General features: G+C 46.1%; 2 long non-coding RNA genes across 2 annotated transcripts; both read right to left on the bottom strand.

The window, feature by feature from the left end:
* Positions 1–8,875: 8,875 nt before the first annotated feature.
* LOC130378325 (uncharacterized) lies at positions 8,876–12,306 on the bottom strand. The gene is made up of 3 exons (XR_008894643.1): positions 12,216–12,306; positions 11,691–11,851; positions 8,876–9,042 (listed from the first exon to the last, which is right to left on the bottom strand). It is a non-coding gene; the product is annotated as an uncharacterized LOC130378325 (long non-coding RNA).
* A 601-nt stretch (positions 12,307–12,907) lies between these two features.
* On the bottom strand, positions 12,908–13,832 carry LOC130378326 (uncharacterized). Its single transcript, XR_008894644.1, has 4 exons — positions 13,781–13,832; positions 13,564–13,619; positions 13,374–13,442; positions 12,908–12,944 (listed from the first exon to the last, which is right to left on the bottom strand). It is a non-coding gene; the product is annotated as an uncharacterized LOC130378326 (long non-coding RNA).
* Between the last annotated feature and the right edge of the window lie 226 nt (positions 13,833–14,058).

Genomic DNA, 14,058 nt, shown 5'->3' with positions numbered 1-14,058 from the left:
CCTCCTCCTTCCAGACCCCATCTGGCACCCGAACTTCACCGTGGCCCTGGCCTGGGCTCAACGCCACTTCGGCCAACGCCTGCGCCCGGAGACGGTGAGCGCGCTGCGCTCTCGCCTCAGAGAGGTTCTGGACGTTCCGGTCCCTCTGGTCCAGCTGTTCCCGCAACCCGCCCCTGGAGCCGTGCTGCCACGCTTCACCCTACCTGCTGGACCACCGCCTCCTGCCCCCGGCCTCCGGTCCCCTGGACCAGAGAGCTGGAGCTTCTCTCCAAGTTAAATGCTTTCAGCGCCATTCGATACGAGTCGATCCCAACGCTGCCCAGACAGGCGTTCGTCACCGAACGTGATAACATCCACTGGTCTCGGGACACGGCAGCGCTCCTCTTTAACCAATGGGTCCGGTATTTAAACTGAGCGCTCCCGCGTCCCGAGACACGCCTCGAGGGAACCGCTCGGTTATTAACCTTTCTACATCTTTCCTACTTACGGCGGCGCAATTCTCAGTTTTGGATAAAGGACTCACGTTCATTCCCTCCACCGACATAGACCCGTGCGAGTTGTACCAACAGGTCCGCTCGGACATGCAACAGTACCACCGCAGGGTTAAACTAGCCGTCTATTTCCGGGATCACCCCTCGTCGGAGAAACTACCCTTCACATACAAATCCTCCTGGGTTCCACCCGAGGATGACATCCCGTTAGAAGTCGCGCGCTTGGTCAATGCTGACCTCCGTTATTATCACGAATCCTTGAGGATCAACCGGGCCCCTGCTAACCTCCTCCCTGAGGAGTCGGAGGCTCTCCGCAAACTAATTCAAAACAAAAATATAGTAATCAAGCCCGCCGATAAAGGCAGCGCTGTTGTCATCATGGACAGGTCTCAGTATATATGGGAGGGCCACAGGCAGCTGCACGACACGCGCTACTACTCCAAACTGGAGGCTCCCATATATACTGAGACCGTCCCGATGATTGTTGATTTGATTTACACCCTGTGGAGAAAAAGTACATCACCTATGGGCAGCGTGACTACCTCTTGGGTGACGCGCAACCCAGGCCCAGGCTCTTCTACATGTTACCAAAAATACATAAAGAGCCTGTGGCCTGGAGTGAGCCCTTTAAGATCCCCCCGGGGCGCCCGATAGTTTCGGACTGTAGCAGTGAAACCAACCATACGGCTGAGTACCTGGATCACTATCTTTACCCTCTTTCTATCTCACACGCAAGCTACGTAAAAGACACTTATGATTTTGTCACCAAGGTCCGTGCTCTTCGGATCCCTGCGCACGCTTTCTTATTCACTATGGACGTTGGCAGTCTGTACACTAATATAGACATTGCTGGGGGCATGCGCGCCGTGCGTGATGCTTTTAACCTGCGTCCGGACGTCACGCGCCCTGACGACGAACTTCTTTGCTTGCTGGAGATAAACCTCACGAGAAATGATTTCCTCTTTGACAATCAGTTCTTTCTCCAAATCAAAGGCACGGCTATGGGGAAGAAGTTCGCCCCCTCGTATGCAAACCTCTATATGGCGCAGTGGGAAGCCTCTGCGCTCGCCGTCTGCCCTCTGCAACCTCTATCATACATGCGTTATCTAGATGACATATGGGGCGTTTGGCAACACTCTGAATCGGAATTCGATCAATTTCTAAACATCCTAAACACGCACGATCCGTCCATTACTCTCAAATCATGCAAACATTTTTCCTCCGTTGATTTTCTCGATACCACCACGTTCAAAGGCCCACAGTTCATGACGTCCCTCATGTTAGACGTGAACGTTTTCTTTAAGCCCACAGACACACACGCGCTCTTACACAGCTTCCACCCTAGGCACACGTTCGCGGGGCTCCTTAAACCGCAACTCCTGCGCTTTGAGCGCATATGCTCCAGAACTGCAGACTTCTGGGAAGCAGTTAAAATTCTGTTTGACGCCCTCGCCCTTAGGGGATATTCACGATCGGCCCGCCGTCTCTCCCTTAAAACCTTTAAACTCACACGTCCTCCTCTCGAGGGGCAACGCATCCCCTTTATCACGACCTCCTCCACCTCGTCCGCTCGCCTGACCCGACTGGTCAGGTCGAACTTCCAACATCTCCTCGACACGACCACTTACCTTCCGGGTTATGGCATCATCGCCGCCTACTGGAGAAACAAAAATATTAGAGACCTCCTGGTGAGGGCCAAACTGCGCCCCTTGTCGGAGCCCAGAGTCACTAGACTCTCGTATTTTTATATCCGCGTCGGTGCTAGAAGCCAACCCCTTCTGGTCTGCCGCCCAACGGCGCAGGTCGGAGAGGATTTGGATTGACAGGCTGGGGACCATGCAACCCCTTGGTTTGAACGTTGGGGTGGGTCGGGGACCCCTAGGGAGCCGCCTGATGATGGCCCGTGCCAGCGACGCCACCGTGGCGTCGTTAGTTGCTGACTGTCCTAACCCTAACCCTCTCCCTCACCTGACCCTAACCCTAACCCCGACCCTCTCCCGGTCCTAAACCTAACCCTTCCCACCCCTGACCCTAACCCCAACCCCCTCCCTTACCTAGCCCTTACCCTGACCCCGCCCCCTGGCCCTAAACCTAACCTCTCCCACCCCTGACCCTAACCCCAACCTCTCCCTTCCCTACCCCCCAAAGGCCCCCTTACATGACCTCCACCCCAGCCCCCGGCCCCCCACAAAGGATCCCCCTTTCTTATTTTTCTTACCATGTGTTTGTGTTTATTCTGCCCCCCTGCCCCAGCCCCCCTTCCTCCCCCTATTTTTTATTTTTCATACATTCCTATTTACAAACAATATTACTTTTAATATGGTTTCCAAATGCACCCTGTGTAATTATTCTATTGATGTCCTGTGCCCCCCCCTTCCCTGCCATTCTTATTTATTCAAGCGATCACGTTACCACATCATTCCTTAAAAGTGCTTCAATGTACTCTTCAAACCTCGACAGTACATTGATTTGACCCACTGTTTTAATAGGAACGCATGGTTTTGGTCTATTTACGCAATAGCCATCGCTCTCCACTCAGCGCTGAGTCACCTGGAGAAAGAGGGAAGCTACGTCAGGAGGCTCTTCATTGATTTCAGCTCAGCTTTTAACACCATAATGCCAGACATTCTGATCCCCAAGTTAATCAACCTGGGGCTCCCACCATCCACCTGCTCCTGGATTAAAGACTTTCTGGTCAACCGACCCCAGCAGGTGAAACTGGGTCCTCACCTCTCCTCCTCCCGCACTCTCAGCACTGGCTCTCCCCAGGGCTGTGTGCTGAGCCCACTACTCTACTCTCTCTACACATCCGACTGCAGTCCCACCCACCCAGAGAACATCTTTGTTAAATTTGCTGATGACACAACGGTGGTGGGCCTTATAACAGGGGGAAACGAGGCAGCCTACAGAGATGAGGTCCTGAAACTTGGTGAGTGGTGTGTTTCTAACAACCTGGCACTGAACATCACCAAGACCAAGGAACTCATCCTGGACTTCCGATGGAACAGAGCCGCCCCTGCCCCCCTGTACATCAACGGTGAAGGTGTGGAGCGAGTGCAGTCATTCAAATTCCTCGGAGTCCTCATCTCTGCTGATCTCTCCTGGTCGGTCAAAACTTCAGCGCTGGTCAAGAAGGCCCAGCAGCGGCTACACTTTCTGAGGGTGCTCAGGAGAGAGCATCTAAAGGCACAGCTGCTGGTGACCTTCTACCGTTCCACCATCGAGAGCCTGCTGACCTACGCTGTGTCAGTGTGGCACTCCAGCTGCACGGAGGCCGACAGGAAGAGACTGCAGAGGGTGGCAAACGTTGCTCAAAAAGCATTGGCTGCCCTCTGCCTTCCTTAAGCACCATCTACGGCTCCCGGTGTCTCAGCAGGGCCAGAGGCATCCTGAAGGACACCACCCACCCCGGCTACCATCTTTTCAACCTGTTGCCCTCTGGCAGGCGCTTCAGGTCCATATATGCCAGAACAAATAGACTCAGGGACAGCTTCTTTCCTAAAGCTGTCACCTTACTGAACTCAGTTCTGCAGTAGATGCCCGTGGTGCCCCCCCGCGCACATCGTGAGGAAGGCGCGCGCTCTCCTCCCTCCTCCTCCTATGGTTTGCGGGAGGGGGAGGAGGGAATGGTGAGCTGGGGACGGAAACACGATGATTGGTCGAGTGAGGAGTCTGTTGGTAGTCTACTGCAGAGTAGTCTGTTGGTAGTCTTTACTGTGTATTTTAAATTTGTATTTATTTATTTATTTATTTATTTATTTATATTATACATTGCTTTTGTAATTATTATATATTTATATTTGATTTACATGTATGCATGTATGGAGCTGCTCATTGCATTTCGTTGTACTTGTACAATGACAATAAAGCTTTCTATTCTATTCTATTCTAATAACATTTCTAGCGAGAAATATACTTTTTACTTGCATAATCTTCAGTCAGTGATTGTGTCTGATCTTTAGTTTTATAGTTATTAGGATTTGATCGGCTCGCTCGCATGTTTCAACGACGTCAGGTTGTTAGGGACGCTGCTTTCGCTAAACTAGCAGCTCACGTGTTTCCTGCGTTTGTGTTATTAAACCGTTACTTTATGCAACTTTTAATGATATCATCTTGTTAGAAACACGTATATCTGAGAGCCAACCCAGTCGCCAAAAGCATACGTTGACAGTGTACGTTTCGTGAACACTGGATTACGTCGCATTTCAACATAAAATAGCGTGTTATACACACACACACACACACGCACGCACACGCACACACACGCACGCACACACGTATAGCGTGGTGGAGGGATGACGTATGTTGGCCAACCCGGAAGTGTCGCCCTGGGTTCCCTTGACAAAAAGCCAACGGGTTTTTCGATTGGATTTTGGATTATTGCAGAAAAATTAGCATCTTTGAAGCACCTCCTCAAAAACTGAAAATAAATAAAAAAATAAAAATATCCTTGCTCCAAAAATGGCTTGGAGCAAGAAAAACGGCTCTAAAAACCACGCGGCAAAAAAGCTGCCGTAAATTGTGTTGTTTTTGTCGTAAACTAGGGTCCGATGGTTAAAAAAATAGACAGATATTCCAATGTATCCTTAAAAGGCACGTTGGATGTTTTTATTTTCTGCTGTTTAGACTTCTTCTATAACCTATTTTTGAAAGCAAAACACCAAGCTCATTGATTTAACGAGGCAGGGTTATTTGAAACAATTTATTAAATAAATATTTGTGAGAGGTCATTCCTTCTACTGAGTTTGCTTCCTATTTATGTCTAGTATACACCCCTACTGTCCACAAGCATCCCCCCATCCCCCCTCCCCATATGGATTTAGAGAATTGTTGCCACGTCCAGTGGTGGAGGTATCATATGAAAGAGGGCATTCAATTATACTACAATGATCAATTAGGAGGCTGAAGCCCTAAAGGAAGTGATGCAATAGGTGACTGAGTCGAGAAAATTTAAGTAAGCTGTCCCTTGGGGTCTCTATATATCAAAAGGGGGTCTCAAAGGACGCATACGCTTCAACCTGTGGCTCCAGTCCTACAGAAAATGACTCAGCAAGTGCTCCATCTCGTTGCACCTGCACCCAGCGGCTCGCTTGCAAGATTTTGGCCTGAGGTTCTTCCCAGACCTACACCCTAGCCATCCAACATGCATATCTGAGAATCAGTCCTCTCTTTAATAATGACAAAAAGTTATGAGAGAAATACAGATTAACTTTTTGTTATCTCATAAGCGGCGTGGTGCCGGCTCCTTTTGACCTTTTGACCCCAGACTTCAAAAACGTGGCCACAGGCCAGCTGTGTCTACACACCTTAAGCCACAAATGTACACCTCCATCCCACAAAAAATGGGGAGTAGAAACTAACCTCGGCATGCTTACGTACATTTACTGTACTGTTGGAGGTCACGCCCCTTTTCCGGCCTTTTCGAGATAGCTAGGGATGCTAAAATGTTTACACACATTTCCCGGGGCCCCGAGAACGACATATCCGAGATTTGGGGCCCTATCTTGCATCCGGCGCAAGTGACTTAGTCACTGGCGCATGTGTCGTTGCTAGTTTACAACTGGCGCAGAGCGTTCTTTTCCCACCAGCGCCACTCGCCGGTAAATTAGGGATTGATCATGCGCCCCAAGGGGCGGTTCGGCGGAAGGAGGAGGCGTGTTCTGGCGCAAACGCTATTTTGCCGTTGCTGAATACCATTGCGCTACTGACATCGAAATACCTGGTTTAAAGTCAGTGGCGCGTTGTTCAGATGCTATTTTAAGGGCGGATGCATACATGCGCATGCGATGCATACGGATTGCTAGTGCACCTCGCGCATACACTTTGCTTCTCTCATCTACCTAGCCGCACATTCTTGGTAAATTATTTGGGAAAGAACAGCTGATGCAGCGGTAATAAGTTGTACTTTTAAATCAATGCATCTGCAAACACCGTGCAGCAAAAACATATTTTCTTGACACAGACATCGTGTAGGCCTACATGCCCATAACTTTTAGGATTGATGAGTATTTGATCGTGAAAAACATTGTTTTACCGCGAGTGAGTGTTAAAAAGAATGAATGAATGCGGGCGCGCATGTGTGCTCGGTTTAAACACACACAAACTAAACACGTAACGCATAATACAATCAATGGCAATGTCTATTACCGCGGGGACACATGCATATTAGGATAGCATACAATACTGATAAGAAACAATGTTTATAATGTATTGCGTATATCATTAAATAGAACCACAGTTACCGCATATCATATGTTATATCATATACGTTTTCTTTGGCGAAATTTATTTGAAGACTCAGTATTTCTGAAGTTGTGGAAGAAAACCCCCTTATTCCATGTGTGAATTAGGCCATATTATTTGGCATTAAACTGAGCCATTTGCAGGTTGAAATTCATGTGCATCTGTCCTCATCGGAGACTGCAGACGCGCTGTCAAAATATCAACTCGTCCGATTCAAATGCGCTCATGGCTCTTAAAGGGGATGGGAGCTGGCACTCTCATTGGTTTGTTGGACGTTACGCCCAAACCACACCTACGGGTAACTAGGCTGCTTCAGACCAACCCTTTTGACACTTGCGCCGCGACGCAAGTGTCATTTATCCGCCTGTAAAATAGCGATAGCGCCGTAGAACCGCCCACAAAGCTACTTGCGATTTGCGCTTCCCACTTGCGTTTCAGACCGTTAAAAAAACATAAGTGCAATACATTACGGGCTTAGTATGTTGAGGACGGTTTAGGACGGCGTATCGCGAAAATCACAAACACATGTTGTCGCCATCGATGTCTGTGCAACAACGTCATTTACGTTCTGGCTGCTACCTGTTTTAGGGACCGTCAACAAGTTACACTCACCGACTGGTGTCAGAGACGTTACCATGGAATTGTTTCTGGAAATAAATCATATAAAATAACATAAAAATCACTAAAAAATACATTTGTCACCTGATTGTAGTAGTAGTTGCCAATGCTGGGCTGCTACTTACTGCAGGTAACTTTGCTAATATATTGCATTATTGTTAAACGGGATGCAATTAATAATTTCAAATATAGTTTAGTCGATTTTTGTCTAATATTAAACTATTAACTGCATTATGATTAACTATATTGCAATATATTTGTGTGATTAATTTCCTGAAACAATTCCATGGTAACGTCTCTGCCACCAGTCGGTGAGTGTAACTTGCTGACGGTCCCTAAAACAAGTAGCAGCCAGAACGTAAATGACGTTGTTGCACAGACATCGATGGCGCCAACATGTGTTAGTGATTTTTTCGCGATACGGTGTCCTAAACCGTCCTCAACATACTAAGCCCGTAATGTATTGCACTTATGTTGATGAATCCGATTGGGTGGTAACCCGAATATCCGGCGAATATCAAACCGGAGGCTAACTTGCACCTGTTGAGGTGGCATGCTCCGGTAGAGCTGCTCTTTAGCATCGCGCTAACCGGGGCTAACAGAGCCTGTCTCTTCCCGTCCTAAAACTGTACTTATGGGAGAGAGCCCGATTAAATCCGGATATTTAATAAATTGGGTGCTATAGGTTTTAAACAACATGTCCTAGTTATTTGAATGACAGAAGCTCCCCACATAGCAAAAGTACTCCGCACCGGATCCGCCGCGGAGGTATCGCGGCTTCCGGAACGGGCCCGCGAAACGGACCCGTATCGGGGTCCACTTGCACGCCGCGTTGGATCCGCCACGGAGGTGGATCGCGGACCCGCCGTGGCTCCGCGCTGCCTCCGCTCCGCATCCACGACTAAAACCTTACCTCCGCGACGGGTACGTTCGGGACCCGTAAATTGATACATACATCCGTCGCGGACCCACAACGGACCCACAACGGACTCATACAAATCGTGGCTCATCCGGCCCGGATCCGTTTGTCCTTCCAAATCCCTTCTGTTCTCGTGTAGGATAAAATAGGATAAACTAAACTATTTGATAAAACTAAAAACTATCGCTAGAAACTAGGCCTACTACAGCAATATAGCCCTAAAGCTTAAATCTGCATTGCATATTTTCAACCTTACAATACAATAGGCCTAACAGAAAAGGTTCAATTCAAAACATCGGTTTACTGTACAAAAGTAATAACTTCTCAATGGAAAATGGACATTTATGGAAAGATACCGGTTATAGCCTATTCTGTTTTTGCTAACCTGTTAAATGAATGTGGCTACACTCATTTTGTGGTCAGAAACTCATTTAGTGCTTTACCGGCCTATAGTGCATACATTTTATATATTAGGCTACATCTTCAATGAAATTCAATGAAATGTTGTGCAATACACAGCTAAAATATCAGAAAATTAAAACTGGTTAACAACAAGAATCAAACGTTCAATAATTTGAGTAATTTTTTTATTCATTATGTTCTCAACTGCTTCATTACGGCTTCACTACGGCTGTGAGGGACATGTCGGGGGACGGACACCTCCTCGTCTCTTTGTCGCCCGATCCATGGCCAGGTTAAACCACCGGATGGTGTGCTTGGTGACCTCCGCATCGGTGACCGACTTTGTGATAGCATTTTTCCTCACAGCACCTGAAATCAGACAAATATGTTTATGTTTATGGTATGTAGCATTCAAAGCCAAGTAGGCTAACACAATACAATAGGTAAGGAGATTAAATAATAATAATTAAAAAAATTACGAGGTGCAAAAAAACCTGACTTGCAAAGTTATGAAGGTTGTGGGGATCAAAATAAGAGGTGGGTAAACTAAGAATTTGAGAATTTGGGTAAATTAAGAATTTGTGATCAGGGCAAGGTGTGCCATGATTAAAAGGACATCCAAAATGTTCAAACAATATCAGTTGTATTAAATATTTCCCTGATCAGAGCACATATATTGTGATGTTGATAGGTTTTCAATGTAGTGAGTCCCCGGGACCCACAGGTGGCGAGTTGGGTGGGTCCCTGAGAAATTCAATGGGTCCCGACTCCCCAGTTTAAAAAATGTTTCTTTTTTATTATTATTCTATTTCTTAAATTAAATGAATAGTGTTAAAGGTCCCATGACATGGAAAATCTCAGTTTATGAGGTTTTCTAACATAAATATGAGTTCCCCTAGCCTGCCTATGGTCCCCAGTGGCTAAAACTTGCGTTTGGTGTAAAACGAGCACTAGCTGTTCTGCTCGCCTTTGAAAAAATGGAGGCTCAAGCGCGCTGATTTGGAAATCTGTGCTCATGACGTCATGAGGAATCTCAGCTCCTCCCCTTACTCTGCCTGGCCCGCCCAGAGACGTTGGCCCGCCAATGAGACTCGACCGTGAGAGCGCCACATGTGTGTGTGTGAATACACACACTGTAACGCAAGTGTTTCTTGTCGGTTCTTTGACGTGTCTTGTATTTCCACAACGAGACTGTCGTGGGGGTTATCTGAGCCATGGTTGAGAAGGAATTGGGGGAAAGGAACTTTGGTTGACTCGCTGAAGTACATGAACTGCGACATGCGCCGGTTGCCGCGAGGCACCATCGCCCGGCAGCGGGCAAGCCGGCAGCAGGCAGCGCGCGGTTCAGTCGACTTCAGGTTGATGTGAAAGTGGAAGAACCAGAGACGTCGCAGAACCCGACAAAGTCGTTTGTGATTCATAATATCGTCTGGAGGCGCACACAATATGTTATATGATATAGATATCTATGTATTATATGATATTATTTAGATATAGAGCTCCAGGACTGTAACGCAAGTGTTGTACACTTTCCTTGTTATTTGGATAACCGTTCTGCTGTTGGTGTGATGGCGCATCACGTCGGACTCTCGTCTCTGGTATTTCTACAACGAGACTCGTATTGGGGGTTATCTCAGCCAAGGTTGAGAATGAATTGGGGGGAAGGAACTTTGGCTTTGACTCCCTCAAGACCATGAACCACGACAAGGAGGAGAAAGGGATCTTTGCCGGGCAGCGCTTATGCACCTTCGCCTCCGGCGGTGGTCCCCTCAGCGGGGCTCAAGCGGGAGACATACGCCGCCAACAATCCCTTTCTCCTCCATGTCGTGGTTCATGTTCTTGAGGGAGTCAAAGCCAAAGTTCCTTCCCCCCAATTCATTCATTCGTGTTATGCGCCATCACACCAACAGCAGAACGGTTATCCAAATAACAAGGGAAGTGTACAACACTTGCGTTACAGTCCTGGAGCTCTATATCTAAATAATATCATATAATACATAGATATCTATATCATATAACATATTGTGTGCGCCTCCAGACGATATTATGAATCACAAACGACTTTGCGGGTTCTGCGACGTCTCTGGTTCTTCCACTTTCACATCAACCTGAAGTCGACTGAACCGCGCGCTGCCCTGCTGCCGGCTGCCCGCTGCCGGGCGATGGTGCCTCGCGGCAACCGCGGCATGTCGCAGTTCATGTACTTCAGCGAGTCAAACCAAAGTTCCTTTCCCCCAATTCCTTCTCAACCATGGCTCAGATAACCCCGACAGTCTCGTTGTGGAAATACAAGACACGTCAAAGAACCGACAAGAAACACTTGCGTTACAGTGTGTGTATTCACATTGATGGGGACGTTGAAGAACCAGGAACGTCGGAGAACCCAACGCGGTCGTTTGAGATTCATAATATCGGCTCACACAGCTTTTGGCCGTGATAATATATATTATATGATATAGATATCTGTGTAGGCTATATATATCAGTTGTTTACATCTTGACAACCTGCCGACAACATTCGGCTCATGTTTCAAAAGACGAAATAACATAATACAGATAACGGATCGCTAGATAACACTTGTTTTTACTTTATATTTGTATTGTATTTAATTGTTTAATCGAGGCTATCGCGTCAAATGACGTAGGAATGTACGAGAACCTTCCTACGTCATTTGACGCGTTCGCCCGTTTCCGCTATTCGATGAAACAATTAATACAATACAAATATAAAGTAAAACAAGTTTTATCTAGCGATCCGTTATCTATAGTATGTTACTTCGTCTTTTGGAAACATGAGCCGAATGTTTTTTGCAACCTGCCCGGCAATAGACGATCGCGTCGTCTGTTGCCAGGCAGGTTGTCAAGATGTAAACAACTGATGACGTAGGCCGGTAAAAGTTCTATTTCGCCCCCGGTACAATTTTAACGTGACACCGCCTTGCTACACTTCACGCCACTGTCTACATAATGCTACACAACGCCACAGACAATCAATATTACTTTGAATTATATACTTACTGAAAAGCAAGCTCTTTGCCGACATCTGGCTTGAAGGCCTTTTTGGTGTTCACACCTTTCCAGTTGATCTGGTGGGACACGTCGTCTGTGTAAAGCCGGCCAAGAATGTTCCAAGTCACCCTCTTCAAATCCTGGCCTCCAATTGTGGCCAAAGAAGCAATCTAAAAGGCAAATATATATATATTTTTTTAAATATCAGCAAGGTAAACAATTCTAAGCTTAGCATCCCGAAATGTAGAAAAACAAAAACGTCTATATTTGTACTAGTTTGCTCTCGAGAAAAAATCCTGTTCCCTTGAATTTTCTTTTTCTAAACATGTACTTGGCTCACACCTCTCATGGACATGTGCCACCTTACACACAATGTCATACCAGGTAGACTGCGCATCACTGACACAACCTGGGAAAAGGGGGTTCAGGACAGGCATGTTCATGCTGCTTCATAGAATACTTGCAATAATCAGGGACAATCAATATACCTAATAGCATTATAGCATGGACCATTCATATTAAGAGACTCATCACTATTCTCTGTCGAGCTGGGTGGTTTGAGGGTTCTTTTAAAAACACCTCAAATGCCTCCACTGCCTCCAGGTGTTCCAACGGGAGATTAATATTATTCAGGCATCTCAACTTCTGGCCCCGGGGTGCTGTTCATCCTGCTGCAGAGGTAGTTGACCTTTGCCACAAGCTGGTCTTGCTGCTGTTATAATCGTCTCTCAGCAGGTTTGAGGAGTGGAATTCAGCCACTGATTGAACAAACATGAAATATAGCTCAAATGTAGTGTGTGAAAAACATCACGTTTCAGTGTTATCCTCATTACCACCATACTGCATTAGTTATGATAAAGTTTGAAGAAAGAAAATATGTGAGAGTTGTCATAATTTCTTCAAATCTGTAGCATAGAATGAACCTCCGTATTTGCCAGATTGCTTCCCAGAGCAGGAATGGACTCATTCATTCTTCCCCTCGCCATGTTGGGTCCGATGGCGGGGATTGAAGAAGGCTCCTCTGTTGGCCGCAGGCTCAGGGTTGATTGTCGGGGGTGGAGGGGGTGGAGGGAGAAGAGGAGGGACTGCCGTTCCTGGCCCAGAGGGGGACAGAATGGATTTAAAAGCAGTCATCTGTTAATCATGACTGGTAATACACATGGGACTTCTATTCACTAATATTTCAGAGATAAGTTCCTTACCTTGAGTAACTCGCAAGTTGTTTTGGCAACGGTTGTTGCGGTCCTGCCCCATGGTGAGGTGCTAAGGGAAGGAAATTGTTATTAAATTATTGTGATTTGTTAACCATGGTAGACTGTCAGCTAGAGGACCAAACAATTGCAAACAAAAAATCTCTGGTCATGCTCTGGTTGTGCATTCATTTGTATGTTGCAACATTTTGGAATGCACTACCTATTTAAATCCCATGAATGGATTGACGATGTATTTCAATACAATTTGGTATTGATGAATGATAAATATTGCATGAATGCAGATGTTTTTAATTGACAAAATATGTGGCTGACATTTAGATATTTTTACAAAAAAAAAAATTACAATTTCAGTGGAGTATGCAGAAAATCTAAGATGGTAATGCAGTGGCAATCTGTTGATTTGAAACAGAGTGACCATTGCTGTGTTAATATAGATGGGGCCACTGTATTCAATATTATTTCGGAGATCAGTCTTTACCTAGACAGTTTTCCTCAAGTCGAGGAGAGACTCTGCTGCTGCTGCCTGGCCCTCGGCGAGATGTTGGAGCTGGAGGAATGGATACAAGGTGAGGTGATTATCTTTAGCACTAAGAATGTTAACCATATCTTAATATTAAAGTTATGATTATAGTTAAGGTTATTTCTGATGGCAGGAGATTATCCCTTACTCTGCCAGTGCAATTGGCCACCATCTTCACTCTCATCAGAGTCCCCAAAGTGATGCCTGTTAAATAACCATATTATATTATTATTGGGGTAACTGTAATCCCAAAATTGCCAAATATACATACAGTATAGCACAAACATCTCTGGTCTATTTTTGAATGCTACGGGAAATATCCTTCCTATCAATACAAAAACATAAACAAGACAGAACACACTTACACTGCCTTCCTTTGTCGTTTATCTGGCGGCCCACACTCCTCCTCTGCCTCAGACTGAAGATCAGTGTGTTGCAGCCCGTCTGGTACTTCTCCATTAGCCTACAGGCATCTTTGTAGTTGTCTAAAATTGAATATGTTAAAATGATCATAAGGTTGAAATTAGCTGCAATATTATTACTAAAGATACGTAAACTAGGCACACAAAGTAAGCAAACTTGTGTTTGGTTGATATTTTCATTGCTATAACAATGCTTTTTAGCAAGAAAACTTACATCGTTG

This window comes from Gadus chalcogrammus, unplaced genomic scaffold, assembly GCF_026213295.1.
Source record: "Gadus chalcogrammus isolate NIFS_2021 unplaced genomic scaffold, NIFS_Gcha_1.0 GACHA071, whole genome shotgun sequence".
In the NCBI taxonomy this organism is placed as follows: domain Eukaryota; kingdom Metazoa; phylum Chordata; class Actinopteri; order Gadiformes; family Gadidae; genus Gadus; species Gadus chalcogrammus.
This window is presented reverse-complemented; position numbering and strand designations above follow the sequence as displayed.